This window comes from Hemiscyllium ocellatum (assembly GCF_020745735.1).
Source record: "Hemiscyllium ocellatum isolate sHemOce1 chromosome 27 unlocalized genomic scaffold, sHemOce1.pat.X.cur. SUPER_27_unloc_7, whole genome shotgun sequence".
Taxonomy (NCBI): Eukaryota; Metazoa; Chordata; class Chondrichthyes; order Orectolobiformes; family Hemiscylliidae; genus Hemiscyllium; species Hemiscyllium ocellatum.
The window spans coordinates 1,056,747-1,080,348 of record NW_026867516.1 but is presented as its reverse complement, the minus strand read 5'-3'; the positions used below and the strand labels follow the sequence as shown (position 1 = coordinate 1,080,348).

Genomic DNA, 23,602 nt, shown 5'->3' with positions numbered 1-23,602 from the left:
CTACGCATTTATGTGTTCTCTCTCACTATTCCTCAACTCGCGATCAAGTGGCATGGGTAACAACCAGAGACAACAACTCTGTTTGTTCTAACTCTGCGCTTCCAACCTAACTCCCTGAAAGTATGCATAACATCCTCATCCCTCTTCCTATCTATGTCGTTGGTGCCAATGTGGACCATGACTTCGGGCTGCTCTCCGACCCCCTTAAGGAGCCGGAAAACACGATCAGAGACATCACGTACCCTTGCACCTGGAGGCAACATACCAATCGTGAGTCTCTCTCGTCCCCACAAAACAACATGTCTGTGCCCCAAACTATCGAGCTTGCGCTACACCAGCTTCCGGGTCCACTCCGCGCTTTTTTGCAATAAAGGCGCGCAGGAGAGTCCTGCAGATGTGACTTGACTCTCCTGTCTCCACAATGTTATAGAGATCGCCGGTGAAAGTCTTCTTACTGCTGCAGCCCAGGTTCGATTCCCGGGCAGCGAGGCCATTTTCAGCAGAGCTACAAGGACTGCTTTGTGTCTCCCTGGTGGTCTAGTGATTAGGATTTGGCGCTCTCCCCGCCGCGGCCCGGGTTCGATTCCCGGTCAGGAAAGCTGTTTTTAACTGGCCTACGGGCTGTCCATTCTTCTGAAATGCGCTTTACAGTTGTTTATTGATCTTCACCGTACCTGGGTACTGCAGTGTGATGTAGCTCGTTCAAATCGCAACCTGATGCAGATTTGTTTGTATGTGTTGGGATGATTGCTCCTGCAGCTACAAACGAGTGAACAGTCTTCACTCTCTCGACGGAGCAGGTCGGGGCTGCTTGGCAGTGTCTGTTTGTAGACGCGGTTACGTGTGTTTTACAGTTTAAATTTAATTTTTCTTGTATCCATCAATGTAAGTTTCTGTGTCCATTGCTCCCGATGCGATCTCTATAACATTGGGGAGACAGGAGAGTCAAGTCACATCTGCGGGACTCCCCTGCGCGCATTTGTAGGAAGAAAGACCTACCCAGGTTAGCTTGCGCTACACCAGCTTCCGGGTCCACTCCGCGCTTCTTTCCAATAAAGGCGCGCAGGAGAGTCCCGCAGATGTGACTTGACTCTAAGTCTCCCCAATGTTCTCGAGATCGCATCGGGAGCAATAGACACAAAAAAGTTACCTTGATGGATGCACCGGTGAAAGTCTTCTTACTGCTGCAGCCCAGGTTCGATTCCCGGGCAGCGAGGCCATTTTCAGCAGAGCTACAAGAACGGCTTTGTGTCTCCCTGGTGGTCTAGTGGTTAGGATTTGGCGCTCTCACCGCCGCGGCCCGGGCTCGATTCCCGGTCAGGGGATCTGTTTTTAGCTGGCCTACGGCCTGTCCATTCTTCTGAAATGCGCTTTACAGTTGTTTATTGATCTTCACCGGACCTGGGTGCTGCAGTGTGATGTAGCTCGTTCAAATCGCATCCTGATGCAGATTTGTTTGTATGTGTTGGGATGATTGCTCCTGCAGCAACAAACGAGTGAACAGTCTTCACTCTGTCGACGGAGCAGGTCGGGGCTGCTTGGCAGTGTCTGTTTGTAGACGCGGTTACGTGTGGTTTACAGTTTAAATTTAATTTTTCTTGTATCCATCAATGTAAGTTTCTGTGTCCATTGCTCCCGATGCGATCGCTATAACATTGGGGAGACAGGAGAGTCAAGTCACATCTCCGGGACTCTCCTGCGCGCCTTTATTGGAAAAAAGCGCGGAGTGGACCCGGAAGCTGGTGTAGCGCAAGCTAACCTGGGTAGGTTTTTCTTCTCCTGCGCGCCTATATTGGGAAAAAAAACTACCCAGGTAAGTTTGCGCCACACCAGCTTCCGGGTTCGCTCCGCGCTTTTTTCGAAAAAGATATTTAAATTTAAACCGTGAAACAAACGTAACCGCGTCTACAAACAGACAGTGCCAAACAGCCCTTACCTGCTCCGCGGAGAGAGTGAGGATTGTTCACTCGTTTGTGGGTGTTGGGATGATTGCTTCTGTGGTTAAGTATTTGGTTTGCGTGTGTTGTTTTTCTGTCGACGCTAGTTTGAAGTTCCCCATTGACTGTTCGCCTACTGTGACATCTAGGAATGGCACTTTGTTGCTGTTCTCCTCCTCTTCAAACCAGGAGCTCCCCTCAGGCCACAGTCTCACCACTGAGAACACCAATATACAGACTAGTCAAAGACCTCCACTGAAGACTAAAACACCAAGTCGAAGACTCACGCCACTTCAGTTACTCCATCCAAGAATTCTTGAACACCAAAGACAACAAGATAGAAGAGGATGGAATAATACTGTCCTTTGGCATACAGCCCTGTTCACATCCATTAACATCAACGTGACCAAAGAAAACTGAAGACAATACTTTAAGAACCAAAGACACAAACACCAAACAGCACCAACGTCATCAGCAAAGATAACACTGTCAAGCTCGTGGAGCTGTGCCTTACTTCCCACTTCCTATTCAGTAACAAGACTAACAAACAAATCAACGGAACACCCATGAAACCACCAATATCAGGATTCCTAACAGAAGCAATAATGCAGAGTTTCGAACAAACAGCCCTTCCAAAGATCCAACCCAAACTTTGGGTCGGCTACAGTGATGACACTTTTGTCATCACAACGTGAAACAACTTAGAGGAAACCTACAACACCATCAACAATCTCCTTACTGGCATAAAATTCACAAAAGAGGAGAACAACAAAAAGTGGTGTTGTTCTAGATGTCACAGTAGAGCGAACAGTCAATGGTAAATTCAAAACAGCGTCTATAGGAAACAACACACGCGAACCAAGTACTTAAGCTGCAGAAGCAATCATCCCAACACATTTCAACCAGCTACTTCACACTGCAGCACCCAGGAATGACGAAGATCAGGAAACAACGATACAGCGCATTTAAAAAGAATGGATAGCCTGCAGACCCGCGGAAAATTGCCTCCCTGACCGGGAATGGAACCCGGGTCGCGGGGGAGAGAGCGCCAAATCCTAACCACTAGACCACCAGGGAGACATAGAGCCGTCCTTGTAGCTCTGCTGAAAATGGCCTCGCTGCCCGGGAATCGAATCTGGGCTGCAGCAGTAAGAAGACTTTCACCGGTGCATCCATCAATGTAACTTTTTTGTGTCCATTGCTCCCGATGCGATCGCTATAACATTGGGGAGACAGGAGAGTCAAGTCACATCTCCGGGACTCTCCTGCGCGCCTTTATTGGAAAAAAGCGCGGAGTGGACCCGGAAGCTGGTGTAGCGCAAGCTAACCTGGGTAGGTTTTTCTTCTCCTGCGCGCCTATATTGGGAAAAAAACTACCCAGGTAAGTTTGCGCTACACCAGCTTCCGGGTTCGCTCCGCGCTTTTTTCGAAAAAGATATTTAAATTTAAACCGTGAAACAAACGTAACCGCGTCTACAAACAGACAGTGCCAAACAGCCCTTACCTGCTCCGCGGAGAGAGTGAGGATTGTTCACTCGTTTGTGGGTGTTGGGATGATTGCTTCTGTGGTTAAGTATTTGGTTTGCGTGTGTTGTTTTTCTGTCGACGCTAGTTTGAAGTTCCCCATTGACTGTTCGCCCTACTGTGACATCTAGGAATGGCACTTTGTTGCTGTTCTCCTCCTCTTCAAACCAGGAGCTCCCCTCAGGCCACAGTCTCACCACTGAGAACACCAATATACAGACTAGTCAAAGACCTCCACTGAAGACTAAAACACCAAGTCGAAGACTCACGCCACTTCAGTTACACCATCCAAGAATTCTTGAACACCAAAGACAACAAGATAGAAGAGGATGGAATAATACTGTCCTTTGGCATACAGCCCTGTTCACATCCATTAACATCAACGTGACCAAAGAAAACTGAAGACAATACTTTAAGAACCAAAGACACAAACACCAAACAGCACCAACGTCATCAGCAAAGATAACACTGTCAAGCTCGTGGAGCTGTGCCTTACCTCCCACTTCCTATTCAGTAACAAGACTAACAAACAAATCAACGGAACACCCATGAAACCACCAATATCAGGATTCCTAACAGAAGCAATAATGCAGAGTTTCGAACAAACAGCCCTTCCAAAGATCCAACCCAAACTTTGGGTCGGCTACAGTGATGACACTTTTGTCATCACAACGTGAAACAACTTAGAGGAAACCTACAACACCATCAACAATCTCCTTACTGGCATAAAATTCACAAAAGAGGAGAACAACAAAAAGTGGTGTTGTTCTAGATGTCACAGTAGAGCGAACAGTCAATGGTAAATTCAAAACAGCGTCTATAGGAAACAACACACGCGAACCAAGTACTTAAGCTGCAGAAGCAATCATCCCAACACATTTCAACCAGCTACTTCACACTGCAGCACCCAGGAATGACGAAGATCAGGAAACAACGATACAGCGCATTTAAAAAGAATGGATAGCCTGCAGACCCGCGGAAAATTGCCTCCCTGACCGGGAATGGAACCCGGGCCGCGGCGGGGAGAGCGCCAAATCCTAACCACTAGACCACCAGGGAGACATAGAGCCGTCCTTGTAGCTCTGCTGAAAATGGCCTCGCTGCCCGGGAATCGAACCTGGGCTGCAGCAGTAAGAAGACTTTCACCGGTGCATCCATCAATGTAACTTTTTGTGTCCATTGCTCCCGATGCGATCTCGAGAACATTGGGGAGACAGGAGAGTCAAGTCACATCTGCGGGACTCTCCTGCGCGCCTTTATTGGAAAAAAGCGCGGAGTGGACCCGGAAGCTGGTGTAGCGCAAGCTAACCTGGGTAGGTCTTTCTTCCTACAAATGCGCGCAGGGGAGTCCCGCAGATGTGACTTGACTCTCCTGTCTCCCCAATGTTATAGAGATCGCATCGGGAGCAATGGACACAGAAACTTACATTGATGGATACAAGAAAAATTAAATTTAAACTGTAAAACACACGTAACCGCGTCTACAAACAGACACTGCCAAGCAGCCCCGACCTGCTCCGTCGACAGAGTGAAGACTGTTCACTCGTTTGTAGCTGCAAGAGCAATCATCCCAACACATTCAAACAAATCTGCATCAGGATGCGATTTGAACGAGCTACATCACACTGCAGCACCCAGGTACGGTGAAGATCAATAAACAACTGTAAAGCGCATTTCAGAAGAATGGACAGCCCGTAGGCCAGCTAAAAACAGATCCCCTGACCGGGAATCGAACCCGGACCCCGGCAGTGAGAGCGCCAAATCCTAACCACTAGACCACCAGGGAGACACAAAGCCGTCCTTGCAGCTCTGCTGAAAATGGCCTCGCTGCCCGGGAATCGAACCTGGGCTGCAGCAGTAAGAAGACATTCACCGGTGCATCCATCAAGGTAACTTTTGTGTGTCCATTGCTCCCGATGCGATCTCGAGAACATTGGGGAGACTTAGAGTCAAGTCACATCTGCGGGACTCTCGCGCGCCTTTATTGCAAAAAAGCGCGGAGTGGACCCGGAAGCTGGTGTAGCGCAAGCTAACCTGGGTAGATTTTTATTCCTATAAATGCGCGCAGGGGAGTCCCGCAGATGTGACTTGACTCTCCTGTCTCCCCAATGTTATAGAGATCGCATCGGGAGCAATGGACACAGAAACTTACATTGATGGATACAAGAAAAATTAAATTTAAACTGTAAAACACACGTAACCGCGTCTACAAACAGACACTGCCAAGCAGCCCCGACCTGCTCCGTCGACAGAGTGAAGACTGTTCACTCGTTTGTAGCTGCAGGAGCAATCATCCCAACACATTCAAACAAATCTGCATCAGGATGCGATTTGAACGAGCTACATCACACTGCAGCACCCAGGTCCGGTGAAGATCAATAAACAACTGTAAAGCGCATTTCAGAAGAATGGACAGGCCGTAGGCCAGCTAAAAACAGCTTCCCTGACCGGGAATCGAACCCGGGCCGCGGCGGTGAGAGCGCCAAATCCTAACCACTAGACCACCAAGGAGACACAAGGCCGTCCTTGTAGCTCTGCTGAAAATGGCCTCGCTGCCCGGGAATCGAACCTGGGCTGCAGCAGTAAGAAGACATTCACCGGTACATCCATCAAGGTAACTTTTTTGTGTCCATTGCTCCCGATGCGATCTCGAGAACATTGGGGAGACTTAGAGTCAAGTCACATCTGCGGGACTCTCTTGCGCGCCTTTATTGCAAAAAAGCGCGGAGTGGACCCGGAAGCTGGTGTAGCGCAAGCTAACCTGGGTAGTTCTTTCTTCCTACAAATGCGCGCAGGAGAGTAACCCGAGGCACTACAGTGGTCGTCCCTCTCACCCGCCCTCCTCCTCTAACCTTATAATAAGATCCGTTATGGTAAGCAGGTAAGTGCTGCATTTTGCTTGTTCTATTCTTCAGATCTAGTTTTTTTTAAAGGTTACTTTTAGAGGGATGGCAGTGAAGACAGTGCAATGTTCCTCTTGCAACATGTTTGAGGTGAGGGATGCCATGGTCGTCCCTGCTGATTACACTTGCCATAAGTGCACCCATCTCCAAGTCCGTCTTCGGGAACGGGAGCTGGAGTTGGATGAAATTAGAATCATTCGGGAGGCAGAGGGGGTCATAGATCGGAGCTTGAGGGAAGTAGCAACTCCAAAGATTGCAGACAGATGGGTGATAGTGAGGGGTACTTGGAGGTAGCAGCCCGTGCAGCGACCCCTTGCGGTCGTTCCCCTGAAGAACAAATGTATCATTTTGGATACTTGTAAGGGGGACGACTTACCAGGGGTAAGCAGTGGGGTTCAGGCCTCTGGCACGGAGCCTGTTCCCAATGCTCCGAAGGGAAGGTTGGAAAAGGGCAGAGCAAGAGTTATTGGGGTCTCGATAGTTTGGGGCGCAGATATGTGGTTTTGTGGGGGCGAGAGAGACTCACGATTGGTATGTTGCCTCCAGGTGCAAGGGTACGTGATGTCTCTGATCGTGTTTTCCGGTTCCTTAACAGGATCGGAGAGCAGCCCGAAGTCGTGGTCCACATTGGCACCAACGACATAGGTAGGAAGAGGGATGAGGATGTTATGCATACTTTCAGGGAGTTAGGTTGGAAGCGCAGAGTTAGAACAAACAGAGTTGTTGTCTCTGGTTTGTTACCCGTGCCACTTGATCGCGAGTTGAGGAATAGTGAGAGAGAACAGATAAATGCGTGGCTACAGGGATGGTGCAGGAGGGAGGGATTCCGGTATCTGGATAACTGGGGTTCTTTCTGGGGAAGGTGGGACCTCTATAAACAGGATGGTCTACACCTGAACCTGAGGGGCACCAGTATCCTTGGGGGGACGTTTGCTAGTGCTCTTTGAGGTGGGGGTGGTTTAAGCTAATTCTGCAGGGGCATGGGAACCTAGACTGTAGCTTTAGGGTGCAGGACCTTGAGTGTAGGCAGGTTAGGAACATGGCATCAATCTCGAAGGAGGGTGCCTCTAAACAGGAAGGTGACTTGAAGTGTATGTACTTCAATGTGAGAAGAATACGAAATAAGATAGGTGAACTTGCAGCGTGGGTTGGTACCTGGGATTTCGATGTTGTGGCTATTACAGAGACATGGGTAGAACAGGGACAGGATTGGTTGTTGCAGGTTTCAGTGTTTAAATGTTTTAGTAGGGTCAGAGGTGGGGGTAAAAGAAGGGGAGGTGTGGCATTGCTTGTCGTCCCTACTGATTACACTTGCCGGAAGTGCACCCATCTCCAGCTCCTCCAAGGCCGTGTTCGGGAACTGGAGCTGGGGTTGGATGAACTTAGAATCATTCGGGAGGCAGAGTGTTCATAGATTGGAGATTTAGGGAAGTAGTAACTCCAAAGATTGCAGACAGATGGGTGACAGTGAGGGGGACTTGGCGAAAGCAGCCAGTGCAGCGACCCCCTGCGGTCATTCCCCTCAAGAACAAATATACCATTTTGGATACTTGTTGGGGGGACGACTTACCAGGGGTAAGCAATGGGGTTCAGGCCTCTGGCACGGAGCCTGATCCCGTTGCTCAGAAGGGAAGGTTGGAGAAGAGCAGAGCAAGAGTTATTGGGGACTCGATAGTTTGGGGCACAGATATGTGGTTTTGTGTGGGCAAGAGAGACTCATGATTGGTATGTTGCCTCCCAGGTGCAAGGGTAAGTGACGTCTCTGATCGTGTTTTCCAGGTCCTTAAGGGGAGGGGAGCAGCCCGAATTCGTGGTCCACATTGGCACCAACGACATAGGTAGGAAGAGGGATGAGGATGTTAGGCAGGCTTTCAGGGAGCTCGGTTGGAAGTGCAGAGTTAGAACAAACAGAGTTGTTGTCTCTGGTTTGTTACCTGTGCCACGTGATAGCGAGTCGTGGAATAGTGAGAGAGAACAGTTAAATGCGTGGCTACAGGGATGGTGCAGGAGGGAGGGATTCCGGTATCTGGATAACTGGGGTTCTTTCTGGGGAAGGTGGGACCTCTATAAACAGGATGGTCTACACCTGTACCTGAGGGGCACCAGTATCCTTGGGGGGACGTTTGCTAGTGCTCTTTGGGGGAGTTTAAACTAATTCTGCAGGGACATGGGAACCTAGACTGTAGCTTTAGGGTGCAGGACCTTGAGTGTAGGGAGGTTAGGAACATGGCATCAATCTCAAAGGAGGGTGCCTCTAAACAGGAAGGTGACTTGAAGTGTATATACTTCAATGCGAGAAGTATACAAAATAAGATAGGTGAACTTGCAGCGTGGGTTGGGACCTGGGATTTCGATGTTGTGGCTATTACGGAGACATGGGTAGAACAGGGACAGAATTGGCTGTTGCAGGTTCCAGTGTTTAAATGTTTTAGTAGGGTCAGAGGTGGGGGTAAAAGAGGGGGAGGTGTGGCACTGCTTGTCAAGGATAGTATTACAGCGGTGGAAAGACGATGGATGAAGACTCGCCATCTGAGGTAGTTTGGGCTGAGGTTAGAAATAGGAAAAGTGAGGTCACCCTGTTAGGAGTTTTCTGCAGGCCTAATAGTCCTAGAGACGTAGAAGAAAGGATTGTGAGGGTGATTCAGGAGAAGAGTGAAAGTAATAAGGTGGTTGTTATGGTGGACTTTAACTTTCCAGATATTGACTAGGAAAGCTATAGCTCGAGTACTTTAGATGGGTCGGTGTTTGTGTAATGTGTGCAGGAGGGTTTCCTGACACAATATGTTGACAGGCCAACAAGAGGTGAGGCCGTACTGGATTTGGTTCTGGGTAACGAATCAGGCCAGGTGTTAGAATTGGAGGTAGGTGAGCAATTTGGGGACAGTGACCACAATTCGGTGACTTTTACTCTGGTGGTGAAGAAGGTTACGTGTGCACTGTAGGGCAAGAGTTATAGCGGGGGGCAGGGAAATTATGATGCGGTGAGGCATGACTTAGGATGCATGGCTTGGAAAAGTAGGCTTCAAGGGAAGGGCACAATCGATATGTGGAGCTTGTTCAAGGATCAACTATTGAGTGTCCTTGATACGGATGTACCTGTCAGGCGGGGAGGAAAGGGTCATGCGAGGGAGCTGTGGTTTAATAATGAATTGGAATCCCTTGTTAAAGCGAAATCGGCGGCCTATGTAAAGATGAGGCGTGAAAGGTTCAATTGGGGCGATTGAGAGTTATAAGGTAGCCAGGGAGGATCTAAAGAGAGAGCTAAGAGCAGCAAGGAGGGGACATGAAAAGTCCCTGGTTGGTAGGTTTAGGGAAAACCCAAAGGCTTTCTATAGGGATGTCAGGAATAAAAGAATGACTCGGGTAGGAATAGGTCCAGTCAAGGATAGTAGTGGGAAGTTGCGCATGGAGGCCGAAGAGATTGGGGAGACACTGAATGAATACTTTTCATCAGTATTCACTCAGGAACAGGACATTGTTGCCGATGTGAATATTGAGTCACAATTAATTTTAATGGATGGCTTTGAGGTATGTAGGGAAGAGGTATTGGAAATTCTGGGAAGGGTGAAAATAGTTAAGTCCCCTGGGCCTGATGGCATATATCCTAGGATTCTCTGGGAAGCAAGGGAGGAGATTGCAGAGCCATTGGCCTTGATTTTTATGACTTCGTTGTCTACAGGAATAGTGCCAGAAGACTGGAGGATAGCAAATGTGGTTCCCTTGTTCAAGAACGGGAGTAGGGATAACCCTAGTAACAATAGGCCAGTGAGTCTCACTTCTGTTGTGGGCAAAGTCTCAGAGAGAATTGTAAGGGATAGGATTTATGAACATCTGGATAGGAATAATGTGATCAAGGATACTCAGCTTGGTTTTGTGAACAACGAAGAGCCGATGAGAAAGATGTATATAGTGTATTTAAGGAGAACAGGTACCTAATAAACCCAGTCCGCCGATTTCTCAATGATGCTTCCAAGTTGACTTCAAAAATTCGGTTTGTCCTTCCATTTTTTCATGTTTGATTTTGTGAGTTTTAAAAACTTCCGCAATCTTCTGACTTGAGTATTGGAGTTGGGAAGTTACGTTGTGGCTGGACAGGACACTGGAATATTGTGGAATACTTTTGGAATATTGTGTGCAATTCTGGATTCCCTCCTATCAGAAGGACATTGTGAAATTAGAAAGGGTTCTGAAGCACCAATGTGTCCACAGAGAGGAGAGGCCCTTCTACTGCCCTGAGTGCGGGAAGGCCTTTGGTGATTCCTCTGCCATGCGGACACACCAGTTGGTCCACACCCGGGACGGCTGTTCTCATGCCCTGAGTGTGAGATGGCTTTCAGCAGTTCTTCCCACCTGCTGAGACACCAGTGGGTCCACACCGAGGAGAGGCCGTTCTTCTGCCCCGAGTGCAGGAAGGGCTTTGCTCTTTCTTCTGACCTGCTGGCCCACTGGTGGGTCCACATGGGGGAGAGGTTGTTCAGTTGCTCTAAGTGCAGGAAGGCCTTCATCAAACCTCAGACCTGCATATCTTTGGACAGGACCACCCAGAGAAAGCCCACGCAGACACTGGGAGAATGTGCAAATTCCTCACAGACAGTCACCCATCTTCCGCAACTACAATGGCACCACACCCCACCTTTTCCTCCGCTACATCGATGACTGTATCGGCGCTGCCACGTGCTCCCACGAGGAGGTTGAACAGTTCATCAACTTTACCAACACCTTCCATCCCGACCTCAAATTCACCTGGACTGTCTCAGACTCCTCCCTCCCCTTCCTAGACCTTTCCCTTTCTATCTCGGGCGACCGACTCAACACAGATATCTACTATAAACCGACTGACTCCCACAGCTACCTGGACTACACCTCCTCCCACCCTGCCCCCTGTAAAAACGCCATCCCATATTCCCAATTCCTTCGTCTCCACCGCATCTGCTCCCAAGAGGACAAGTTCCAATACCGTACAGCCCAGATGGCCTCCTTCTTCAAGGACCGCAGATTCCCCCCAGACGTGATCGACGATGCCCTCCACCGCATCTCCTCCACTTCCCGCTCCTCCGCCCTTGAGCCCCGCCCCTCCAACCGCCACCAAGACAGAACCCCACTGGTTCTCACCTACCACCCCACCAACCTCCGTATACAGTGTATCATCCGCCGTCATTTCCGCCACCTCCAAACGGACCCCACCACCAGGGATATATTTCCCTCCCCTCCCCTATCAGCGTTCCGCAAAGACCACTCCCTTTGCGACTCCCTCGTCAGGTCCACACCCCCCACCAACCTAACCTCCACTTCCGGCACCTTCCCCTGCAACCACAGGAAATGCAAAACTTGCGCCCACACCTCCTCCCTTACTTCTCTCCAAGGCCCCAAGGGATTCTTCCATATCCTCCACAAATTCACCTGCACCTCCACACACATCATCTATTGCGTCCGCTGCACCCGATGTGGCCTCCTCTATATTCTGCCCACTTGCGGAACGCTTCAGGGAACACCTCTGGGACGCCCGGACCAACCAACCCAACCACCCCGTGGCTCAACACTTTAACTCTCCCTCCCACTCCACCGAGGGCATGCAGGTCCTTGGACTCCTCCATCGCCAGAACATAACAACACGACGGTTGGAGGAAGAGCGCCTCATCTTCCGCCTGGGAACCCTCCAACCACAAGGGATGAACTCAGATTTCTCCAGTTTCCTCATTTCCCCTCCCCCCACCTTGTCTCAGTCAATTCCCTCGAACTCAGCACCGCCCTCCTAACCTGCAATCTTCTTCCTGACCTCTCCGCCTCCACTCCACTCCAGCCTATCACCCTCACCTTGACCTCCTATCACATCTCCATCGCCCGTCCCCCAAGTCCCTCCTCCCTACCTTTTATCTTAGCCTGCCTGGCACACTCTCCTCATTCCTGATGAAGGGCTCTGGCCCGAAACGTCGAATTTCCTGTTCCTTGGATGCTGCCTAACCTGCTGTGCTTTAACCAGCAACACATTTTAGGCTTCAATCAGCTTGATGCGATTTGAACATGCAATTTTCTGGTCTGGAGTTAGATGCGCTACCATTGCGCCACAAACTCACAGACAGCTCAGGAACTCTATTCATGCTTAAGGGAATTGATCGCACTACAATGATTTTATGTTATGAGTAACAACGGAGATCAACAGTTCATGTCTGTTCTGTCTCTCCTCCCTCTCATTCTGTATCTCGAAACAATTTCCAACTCGACGTCAATAAAAAGCTGAAAGAACTGTGGATGCTGTAGATCAGAAACAAAAAAAAACAGTATTTGCAGATGACCCTTCAATAGAATTGATGGTGATTGGGAAAACGTTAGTTTATATGCAGGAGATATTGTGGGAGGAAGGCGGATGCAGTAAATCATAAATTAGGACAGACCCTAAAGCGAGGGAAGAACTGTTGAACAGGAAAGGGAGTTGATAACGATCCGCGTGGGAGGGTGAATGGAGACTGTTTGTGGCTAGGAATAAGTAGTGTGTAATGACAGACCATGTGATAACAAGGCTTGGTTTGTATGGAAGGGACGAGGACACTATGGAGTTCAGGCCCTAGAATTACTGAATTCGATATTGGGACCGGAGGGATGGATTGTCTCCAAGTGTAATATTCGGTGCTCTTCGTTCTGCTGGTGCTGAGCTTCGCTGGGACACTACAGAAAACCTGAGACAGAGATGTCGGCCAGGGAACAGGGTGGGGTGTGGAATTAGCAGGCAACTGGAATCTCAGGGTCCTTTTTGCGGGCAGAACGTAGATGTTCTGTGCAGCAGTCACCTATGCTTCGTTTTCCCCATTGTAGATGAGACCACAAGGTGAGCAGCAAATGCAGTAGACTGGGTTGTGGTAAGTGCAGGTAAAGTGCCGCTTCACCTGGAAGGTAAGTTTGGGCCTTTGGAGAGTGAGGAGGGTGCAGGTAAATGGGCTGGTGTCACACATTCGGCGCTTGCAGGGGAAAGTGCTGTTGGACTATTGGGGTGGGAATGGGGTTGGGTTGATGGGAATGAAGGAAGAGTTGACCCCAGGTATAACTCCTGTCCATTTAATTATCCGCCAAATAGAGGAATTTGTTGAGCCTGTACAAGGAAATTTTCTAATTCTAAATGTGGATGTACAGACTGGCGAGGGTGCAAAACCTAAGTGTCAGCAACCATAATTCTATTAACGTTAGAATCGTGATTGAAAATAATATATCCGATCTAAAAGTTGAAGTTCTAAATTGGATGAAGACTCAGGTATTAGACAAGATCTTTCAAAAGCTGATTGGGGGCAGTTGTTCGCAGGTTAAAGGACTGCTGGAAAATGGGAAGCCTTCAAATATGAGCTAACAAGAGTCCAGACACAGTATGTTCCTGTTCGGGTGAAAGGAAAGGCTGTTAGGTGTAGGGAATGCTGGATGACTAGAGAAATTGAGATTTTGGTTAAGATAAAGAAGGATGCATACGTCAGGTATCGACAGAGCGATCGAGTGAATCCTTAGAGTATGAAGGCAGTACGAGCATACATAAGAGGGAAATCATGAGGGCAAAAAGGGGACATGAGATAGCTTTGGAAAATAGAGTTAAGGGTAACCCAAAGGGTTTTTAAAATATATACGTTGAGGACAAAAGGATAACAAGAGAGAGAATAGGGCCCCTCCACACACGGCCTTTGTGTGGAGCTGCAGGAGATGGGGGGGAGGCGGTGGATGCTGAACGGATATTGTGCATCAGTGTTTGCTATGGACAAGGGCATGGAAGATATAGAATGTGAGAAAGTAGATGGTGACATGTTGAAAAAATGTCCATATTACAGATGAGAAATTGCTGCATATCTTGAAAAGCATAGAAGTGGATAAATCCTAAGGACCTGATCAGGAGTACACTAAAACTCGGTGGGAAACTGGGGAAGTGATTGCTGGGCCTCTCACTGAGACATTTGTATCATCAATAGTCACAGGTGAGGTGCCAGAAGGCTAGAGGTTGGCTAACATGGTGCCACTATTTAAGAAAGGTGGTAAGGAAAAGCCAGGGAACTATAGACCAGTGAGCCAGACATCCGTGAAGGGCAAGGTTTTGGAGAGAAATATGAGAGATAGGGTTTACATCTATTTGGAAAGGCAAAAATTGATTAGGGATAGCCAGCATGACTTTATGCTTGGGAAATCATGTCTCACGAACATGATTGAGTTTTTGAAGAAGTACAATGTGGACTAATGAGGGCAGAGCGATGGACGTGATCTATATGGACTTCAGGAAGGCGTTCATCAAGGGTCCTCATGGGAGACTGGTGAGCAAGGTTTAATCGCATGGAATGCAGGGACAACTAGCCATTTGGATACAGAACTTGCTAGAAGGTAGAAGACAGAGGGTGTTGATGGAAGCTTTTGCTCCACATTTTGGTATTTTGTGCTAGGTTTCTTTTGTAATTTACGAGGAGAAAGTGAGGACTGCAGGTGTTGGAGATCAGAGCTGAAAATGTGTTGCTGGAAAAGCGCAGCACGTCAGGCAGCATCCAAGGAGCAGGAGAATCGACGTTTCGGGCATGAGCCCTTCTTCAGGAATTTTTAACTATAAACTATAAAAATTCCCTTAGTTATATATTGTGAAGTGTGAAGGCATTGTGTTCGTCCCCAAGTTCGACCTGAGGCCACCCTTCCTCCATCCCAGTAACTCTGTTGACAGCCTTCATGTTACATTTAAAACTAGGATCGATAGAGTCATGATCAGTTGGGGGATGAATAGTTACAGGAAAAGAGCAGGAGAGTGCATGTGGGGAATGTCAGATCAGCCACAATTCTATTGAATGGAGAAGTCGGCTCAAGGGGTTGAATGGCATTTTCCTATTCCTATTGCTTATGGTTCCCGAGCCCTCAACTCTGATACAGTGTCCTGGCTTCAGTATGTACCATTACTGAGAGCGCTGATGTTCCCTTGTGTAATATCAACAACGTAGCAGCTGCTGAAACCTCTTGCTCCTCTGTTACCTCTAAACACAATAACACAATATGCCAATGTGTTCAGGGGAGGCAATGGCCGCCTTTATTGTCAGCAGACTATTCACCCAAGTAATGTTCTGGGGACCTGGGTTCATAACCTGCCACGGCAGATGGTGGAATCTGAATTCAATAGAAATCTGGAATTAAAAGTCTAATGATGAAACCGTTGTGGTTTGTTGTAAAAATCTTATCTGGTTTCCTGCTGTCCAAACCTGATCTGATCTGATCTACATGTGATCTCAGATCCGCTGTCAGCTGGTTGAATCTTCACTGCCCTTTCAGTCAATTCTTAAAGCTCACCTTTTTTAACTATGATGTTGCCAGAATGATTTATAGACGGCATAGGCTGGGACTTTTTTCACTGGAGTGTAGAAGGTTGTGGGTGGAGGTTATGGAGGTTTGTTACATCATAAGGGACAAAGATAAGTTGAATAACCAGGGAGTTCAAAATTTGGGAGTATATTTTTAAGATGAGAGGGAGAAGATTTAAAATGGACGAGGGCGGGGGAACCTCTTTTACATTGAAGGTATGGAATGAACTGTCAGAGGAAGTGGTGGATGCAGCTAATGTTAAAATGTTTAAAATTATTTGGATAAGTACATATGAGCCAAACACAGGAGTGTGGGTCTAATCTTCCCCCAGATATTCAAAGTGACAACCAGTCAGAGGGGGGACAGGGCCATGCGATTCGTTGTTGTGCGGCATGTGTGACAGCTGCAACAAGACGTCCCAACTCCTGTGCTCAATGTTCTGACCAATGAAAGCAAGCATGCCAAAAGCCTTCTACACCACCCTGTCTACCCACGACTCCATTTTCTAGGAACTAAAAACCCGTAACCCGAGATCTCTTGATTCAAAATGTTGCATATGAAACAGATTTGCTGCTTGTTGGTAGGCGTTAATATTTGGTGCATGTCTCTCCTCTAATTTGGTATCTTATACTGAATGCCATCACTGATGAAGTCCAGTGTGCCAAAACCTGAACTTCAAAATCTCTCTGTTCAACGACACTCAAGGTCATACCATTCACCATGTAAATCCGACCTTGGTTTGACTATACAAAATGTAAGACCTCATACTTAGCTATATTAAACTCCATTTGCCAATAACTTTAAACTTATGCAATCTAGTTCTGGACTCGCCCTCCCCAGGGAAAAGACCTTTTCAATTTACCCTATCCATGCCCTCATGATTTTATAAACATCTATAAAGTCACCCCTCATCCTTCAAAACTTCTGGGAAAATGACCCCAGTCGATTCAGCCTCTTCCTGTAGCTCAAACCCTCCAACCCTGTCAGCATCCTTGTAAATGTTTTCTGAATCCTTTCAAGTTTCACAACGTCCTTCCTGTAGCAGAGAGCCCAGAATTGCATGCAGTATTCCAACAGTGGTGTAGTCAATGTCCTCTCTGAAGACGATTTAAAAAAATATAACTACAAGCAAATCAGGTTAGTTGGGCATGACTTTCACATAGCAGTTTGTTTTGGCTGTCCTTCATTAATCTATGTTTTTCTTCAGTTATGAGAAAATATACTGTGGGATGTGATAATTGTGAGCACATCCAACATTTGCTCATTAACCCTCATGGCCCTTGGACAGAGTAATTGTGACTACATGCTAGAAGGCAGTTGAGAGTCAACCACATTATAGTCGGTCTGGAGTCACAAGGTGTGTGTGTGTGTGTGTGTGTGTGCGCGCGTGCGCACGCACGTGCATACATGCATGCAGGGTTCATGAATGGTAGGTTTCCTGCCTTAAAAAAGAAAGTTTCTCGAGAAACACAACAGTTCTGGTAGCATCTATGAAGAGACAACAGTGTTACTGCTTTGAGTCCAGTGGTCCTTCAAAACTTGACTGGATTCAAAACATCTCTCCAAAGATTCTGCCAAACCTGCTGAGTTTCCCCAGCAATTTTGCCTTTTGTTGCTGATCTCCAACATCTGCAATTCATTATTTTAGTGAATAACTGTTTCCTGTTTGCCAAGACCGAGAGAAACTCTCACTTTCAGATCTTTTAATTAGTTGAACATAAATTCTACCAGAAGCCATGATAGGATTTCAATTTGTGTTCTCAGAAGACCTTGATCTCTGGGTTGCTCAATCATTATCACTAGATCCCAGTCTTCCCTTCAATGAAAGTGTTCTCCTGAATATTTTTCTTTATTTATTCATGGGATGTCGCACTTTGTCTCCCACTATTATTCTGGGAAACATCAACTTCACTTTCCTGCTGTTTCCCCATAATCTCAATTCCCTTTCTGATTAAAAAAAAGTTAGTTTTGAATGCACTTAACAATCCAGGCTCAACAGCTGTCCTGAATATGCAATCCCTTATTTGCAAGTTATTCCCTCAGGTTCTAAACTCACCCACAAGGGTAACCTTTCCAACATGTAGCCTGTCACGTCTCCTCAGAATCTTGTTTGTGACAATAATGTTACCTCGAAATCTTCTAACTTCTAATAACCACAGGCCCAACCTATTCATTTCTCCTTATAAGACATTATTTCCATTCCTGATATCGTCCTGGTCAACCTTCTCTAGTCTGCCTCCAATATCAGTATATCTTCCCTCAGCTAAAAGGCCCAGACCTTTTGCTTAACCTGTCGATATCCCTCTCCATGTCATCCTCAGCATCTGCATTCCCATCAACTGTCTCTACTGCAGTCTTGGCAATAGTACATTCACTTCACTTTTCCAAGTAATCCATATACATATTGTAAATAATTTTGGCCCCAGCCCTGATCCCTGTGCCACATTGCTAGTTACAAATTGCGATCCTGAACATGCCTCTTATCCGTGCTGCATCATTGGCTAGCCAATCATGTATCCATACGGTTAGACTGTCTCCAATATCATGTGAATATCATTGGCTCTGCCAGCAAGTCTTCCCAAACTGTCCTTGAAAAAGTGGTGATGAGCTGCCTCTTAAATTGCTTCACAAATATGATGTGGTCTATAATGAAGGTTCAGGATCGAGTTCCAGGATTTTGATCAATAACATCGAAGCAATGCGCATATGTCACAGTTGGAATGTTGTGTTCACACTTATCTCCTCTTGCTGGTTGAAGTGATGGAGTGGAAATTGCTCTTGAAGAGCCGCCACTCATATAACCAAGCCAGACAGATCGATTGTGGCCAGAGACTCGGCCATTTTGACATCTCATCAATCTACATTCTTTCCATCCAAGTTTTAGTCACATCAAACTGCCACGCAATGCTGTTATGGCCTCAGTAAACTATAATAACGGGAAGATCGCTGGAATGATTTTCTACATCCGACTGCAATATAAATACAGATCATTATTTCCAGTTTTGGTGGAATAAAAGACATGGTATTGGTGGATAATAACAGTTAGTGCAAACACAGTTAGCCATCGATAAACATTAATCCTGTTCACTTCAATGGCCAATTTCAATTCAGAAACCAAGTGCACTCGGCTGCATGTAACATAGACAACATGACACAACGGCTCATAGGAGGAGAAATCGGACATTGAGGAGGAGTGAAATGCTTGCTTTTGGTCACCTCCACAATTGTTAGAAAAACAGGTTGAAAGGATTCTTAAAAGGTGGCTGAAGTAATGGTGTGGCATAACACTTCAGACAGCGCAAAGTGGAAGATCATTTTCTAGTGGAAGAAAAAGAATTTTCTTATTTCTGAAAGAACTGGGAAACAGAAGAGGGGATGAAATCTGACTTGGGAGCTATTTCCTATTTATTGAGGATGTTGCTTCATCACAGTCTTGGTTTCGAGCATAAGCTCTTGATCAGGAATAAAGGGTGGCCCAAGGGGACTGAGAGATAAATGGGAAGGAAGTGGGGCTGGAGGGAAGGTAGCTGGGAGTGCAATAGATAGATGGAGGCAGCAATTGATGGTGATAAGTCAGAGATGAGGGTGGAGCAAATAGGTGAGAAGCAAGGTGGACAGGTTTGACAGGTCAAGAGATTGGTGTCGAATTGGAAGGTTGGATCTGAGACAAGGTACGAGAGAGGAAATGAGGAAAGTGACGAAATCTACATTGATCCCATGTGGTTGGAGGTTCCGAAGGCAGAAGATGAGGTGTTTTTCCTACAAGCGTCGGGGATAAAGAGTTTGGCAGTGGAGGAGGCCCAGGACTTGAATGTCCTTGGTGGAATGGGAGGGGGAGTTTAAGTGTTCAGCCACAGGGCCGTTGGTCGTTTAGTGTCAGTGACCCAGATCTGTTCCCTGAAACGTTACGCTTGTTGGCATCCAGTGTCCCCAATGTGGATGAGACCATATTGTGAGCAATGGCCATTAACTTATGAATACATCGCACAAATCTTAGCCTGCCAGAGTTATTTTCTTTCATTAAATTAAAGAAAAATTTAATTAAATTGTGTGACTGCATGAAACGATTTGTTGGTCAGATTTGAATCATCACACCCAAATGAGATAATGCCATGAATATCAGCGAACTGCTGTTTTTGTTAAAAACCGCAAGTTCTTGATTTATTTTCACAACTTACTGGTATTCACACCTGCACATTCAATGTCAAACTCTGACATCAGAAATGAAATTACACCATCAATTTTGACGTACAATATTCGAACAAACAAATTAATAGCACACAGTGAATACCAAGTCTGATAAATATGAAATTAAATTTGACCAAAAACAATATATAATCAAGATGGGAGATAAAAAAAATGGAGGAAGGGCAGAAGGCAAGAAATGCAGCATCATAGAAGGTGCTCCTCCAGGGAGTGTATTTTACCAACTACCACGGCTAAATATAAACACTCTGATATGATCCTCCGGTTTTAATGTAAACCATAGCCCCATACAGTAGGTACCATTTAAATGAGTAAAAAATGCAAGCCTTTAGCAAATCCAGCTTCCAGCCTTACCCCCCGCTTCTTGGAGCTTAGACCTTCCTCCAGTTCCGGGGGGTTGTTGAACCCCTGGGCTCCAACTGCCACTCCTCCATTGAAGAAGCTTTTGGGAAACAGATGCAAAGGCAAGATACAGAACGGAGCACCTTTGCAAATGAAAGCAGCTTACAGAGACATCACATGATTTTTAGCCATCGACCTCAAGGTTATCTGCCCAGCGCACTCACGCAGCACTACTCTGCTTCTGTGCTCCCAGCAGCTGGATTGTGGATCAGTTTAAAGTCGATCCTATATCTCTGACAACATCGGTACACAAGGCAGTGAAGAAAGGTTTCAGCACACTGGCCGTCATCAGTTAGGGAATTGAGTACAGATGTTGGCAAGTTATGTTGTAATTATACAGGACGTGGATGAAGCTGCACCTGGAATGTTGTGACCAGTTTTGGTGTTCTGACTTCTGACTTCTTCAACTCTGCGTTTGTGTTGAACTTGATGGGATATTTTGTCTAACTTAGCATGTTTAAACAGTATTGCTCAGAGGCATTCATCTGAAACTTTTCAGGAGGTGAGCTCAACAAGATTGAAAAATTCCAAGTTACTTGGAGTCTATTTTAAACTTACATCAGGACCAGTAGTCAGAGACACGTACAGCATTGAAACAGACCTTTCGGTCCAACTTGTCCATGCTGACCTGATATCCTAAATTAACCTAGTCCTAGTGGTTGTTGGGTGCAGGGGAGGCAATTGCAGTCCAGCAGAAAACAAAAACAGCCCACCTACTCTCCCACTGCACCCAGTGTCAGAACTGCCAGAAGGTTCAGTCCTGGGAGGTGACCCAAGGCAGCGTCACCAGTGGGATCGGATTGCTGGGAGCACTGGTGCCCGCTCAGGTGCTTCTGCAAGTTGCAGGAAAACATGAATCTCTTCCCACACTCGGACCAACTGAAGGGCATCTCCCCAGTGTGGACACACTGATGCTTCAGCAGGGAGGAGGAATTGCTGAAGGCCTTCCCGCCCTCAGGGCAGCAAATTGGCCTCCTCCCTCCACCCCACCCCCATCCCCGTATGGACCAGCTGGTGCATCAGCTGTGTGGAGGAGCGGGTAAAGCCCTTCCCACATTCGGGGCAGGAGAACAGCTTATCCCCGGTGTGGACGGACTGGTGCCTCAGCAGGGCTGAGGAATTGCTGAAGGCCTTCCCACACTCAGGGCAGCAGAAGGGCCTTTTCCCCTCTGTGGACACATTGGTGCTTCAGAACCCTTTCAAATTTCACAATATCCTTCTGATAGGAGGGAGACCAGAATTGCACTCAATATTAACCCAAAGTGGTCTAACCAATGTCCTCTACAACCACAACATAACTTCCCAACTCCAATACTCAGTCAGAGGATTCCAAAAGCTTTCAAAACGCACAAAAAACAAACAGGAAAGAATGGAGGACAAACCGAATTTTTGAGAGTCAGCTTGGAAGCATCACTGAGAAATCGGCGGACTGGGTTTATTGGGTACCCATTCTCCTTAAATACACTATATACGTATTTCGCTTGTGCTCTTCCTAATTTCTCTGTGCTGCAGTGTGTCATGGCTCGTTGAAATAATGTCCTGACGCAGCTTCGTTTGTGGGTGTTGGGATGATTGCTTCTGTGGTTAAGTATTTGGTTTGTGTGTGTTGTTTTTCTGTAGATGCTATTTGAAGTTCCCCATTGACTGTTCGCTCTACTGTGACATCTAAGAATGGCACTTTGTTGTTGTTCTCCTCCTCTTCAAACCAGGTGAACCCCTCAGGCCATAGTCTCACTACTTGGAACACCAATATACAGACCAGTCAAAGGCCTCCACTGAAGACTAAAACACCAAGTCGAAGATTCACGCCACTCCATTTACTCCACCCAAGAATTCCTGAACATCAATGACCCGAAGATAGAAGAGGATGGAATAATGATGTCGGTTGACAAAGCAGCCCGGTTCACATCCATTAACATCAACGTGGCCAAAGAAAACTGAAGAAACTATTCGAAGAACCAAAGACACAAACACAGCACCAACTTCATCAGCAAAGATAGCACTGTCAAGCGCATGGAACTGTACCTTAACCAAACACTTCATATTCAGTAACAAGCCCTACAAACAAATCAATGAAACACCCATGAAACCACCAGTATCAGGATTCCTAGCAGAAGCAACAATGCAGAGACTCGAACAAACAACCCTTCCAACGACCCAACCCAAACTTTGGGTCAGTTACAGCGATGACACAGTCATCAAAAACTGAAACAAATTAGAGGAAACCTACAACACCATCAACAATCTCCTTACTGGCATAAAATTCACAAAATAGGAGAACAACAGCAAAGTGCCATTTCTCGATATCACAGTAGAGCGAACAGTCAATGGTAATATTCAAAACAGCGTCTACAGGAAGACAACACACGCGAACCAAGAACTTAGCTACAGGAGTAATCATCCCTCAACATAAAAACAAGCCTGAATCAGGACCCTATTTCAACGAGCCATGCACACTGCAGCAGCCAGTCACTACGAAGACCAACAAGTAACTGTACAGCACATTTAAGGAGAATGGGTAGCCGAAAAATCTATTGAAAACTGGTTCCCTGACCGGGAATCGAAGCCGGGCCCCGGCGGTGAAAGCGCCGAATCCTAACCACTAGACCACCAGGGAGATGCCGGTTTTGGCTGACAGCTATACTATAAATTTCTTCCCTGCCCGGAAATCGAATCTGGGCAGCGGTGTATCTGAAAGCATATTGTTAAAGTTTGAACATTGCGAGTGTTGAAATTGTGTGAGTCTGAGCGAAATCACAGTTCGAAAAACGGAATGTGGGAACTTCGACAGAGTTTATACGATTTGCACGTCGGAGATATGTCTGCGGGTGCGTGATGGGAGCATAACCCAGGAGGGAAACTATCTGTCCCATTCACTCAATGTCATCTTTAGCAGCTTTCCCGTATGACGGCGCACTGTTCAGCACCTCGTCTTCTGATCTGCTTTCCAAAGTTCTTCGACATAATTATTTCACATTGATATACTGGCCCAATGTGCACAGGTGAGATGGCACACTCGTGGAGGTCTGCGGGGTCTTCTCCTTTTCTGTGTATCCTATGTTGAGGAGGGCAATGCTTGTCACTGGTCACTCCGGGGTCAGAGAAAAGTTTAGAAACAAAACGGTTTAATTTTCTGCCGGTAGAGAGGGCCCGGTTCCTGGGGACGGGCAAACAGCAGCAGGGAGACAGAATGAGAAGCAGCTGTTCGGGAAACTCTTTGCCGCTTGCAATTCTGAGAGCAATGTCAAATGTATTTCACACTGAGCAAGACTCAGCTGGTTCAAGAGGTAGGGCGGGGATGGATGGGGGTTCGATGTGTCGCTCGTTGGTCTC

At 46.9% G+C, this 23,602-nt stretch overlaps 5 non-coding genes across 5 annotated transcripts; 1 reads left to right on the top strand and 4 right to left on the bottom strand.

The window, feature by feature from the left end:
* Positions 1-1,253: 1,253 nt before the first annotated feature.
* Positions 1,254-1,325, top strand: trnae-cuc (transfer RNA glutamic acid (anticodon CUC)). Its single transcript has one exon. It is a non-coding gene; the product is annotated as a tRNA-Glu (tRNA).
* A 3,123-nt stretch (positions 1,326-4,448) lies between these two features.
* trnae-cuc (transfer RNA glutamic acid (anticodon CUC)) lies at positions 4,449-4,520 on the bottom strand. The gene has a single exon. It is a non-coding gene; the product is annotated as a tRNA-Glu (tRNA).
* Positions 4,521-5,175: 655 nt separating this feature from the next.
* Positions 5,176-5,247, bottom strand: trnae-cuc (transfer RNA glutamic acid (anticodon CUC)). The gene has a single exon. It is a non-coding gene; the product is annotated as a tRNA-Glu (tRNA).
* A 653-nt stretch (positions 5,248-5,900) lies between these two features.
* trnae-cuc (transfer RNA glutamic acid (anticodon CUC)) lies at positions 5,901-5,972 on the bottom strand. Its single transcript has one exon. It is a non-coding gene; the product is annotated as a tRNA-Glu (tRNA).
* A 16,842-nt stretch (positions 5,973-22,814) lies between these two features.
* Positions 22,815-22,886, bottom strand: trnae-uuc (transfer RNA glutamic acid (anticodon UUC)). The gene has a single exon. It is a non-coding gene; the product is annotated as a tRNA-Glu (tRNA).
* Positions 22,887-23,602: the final 716 nt, after the last annotated feature.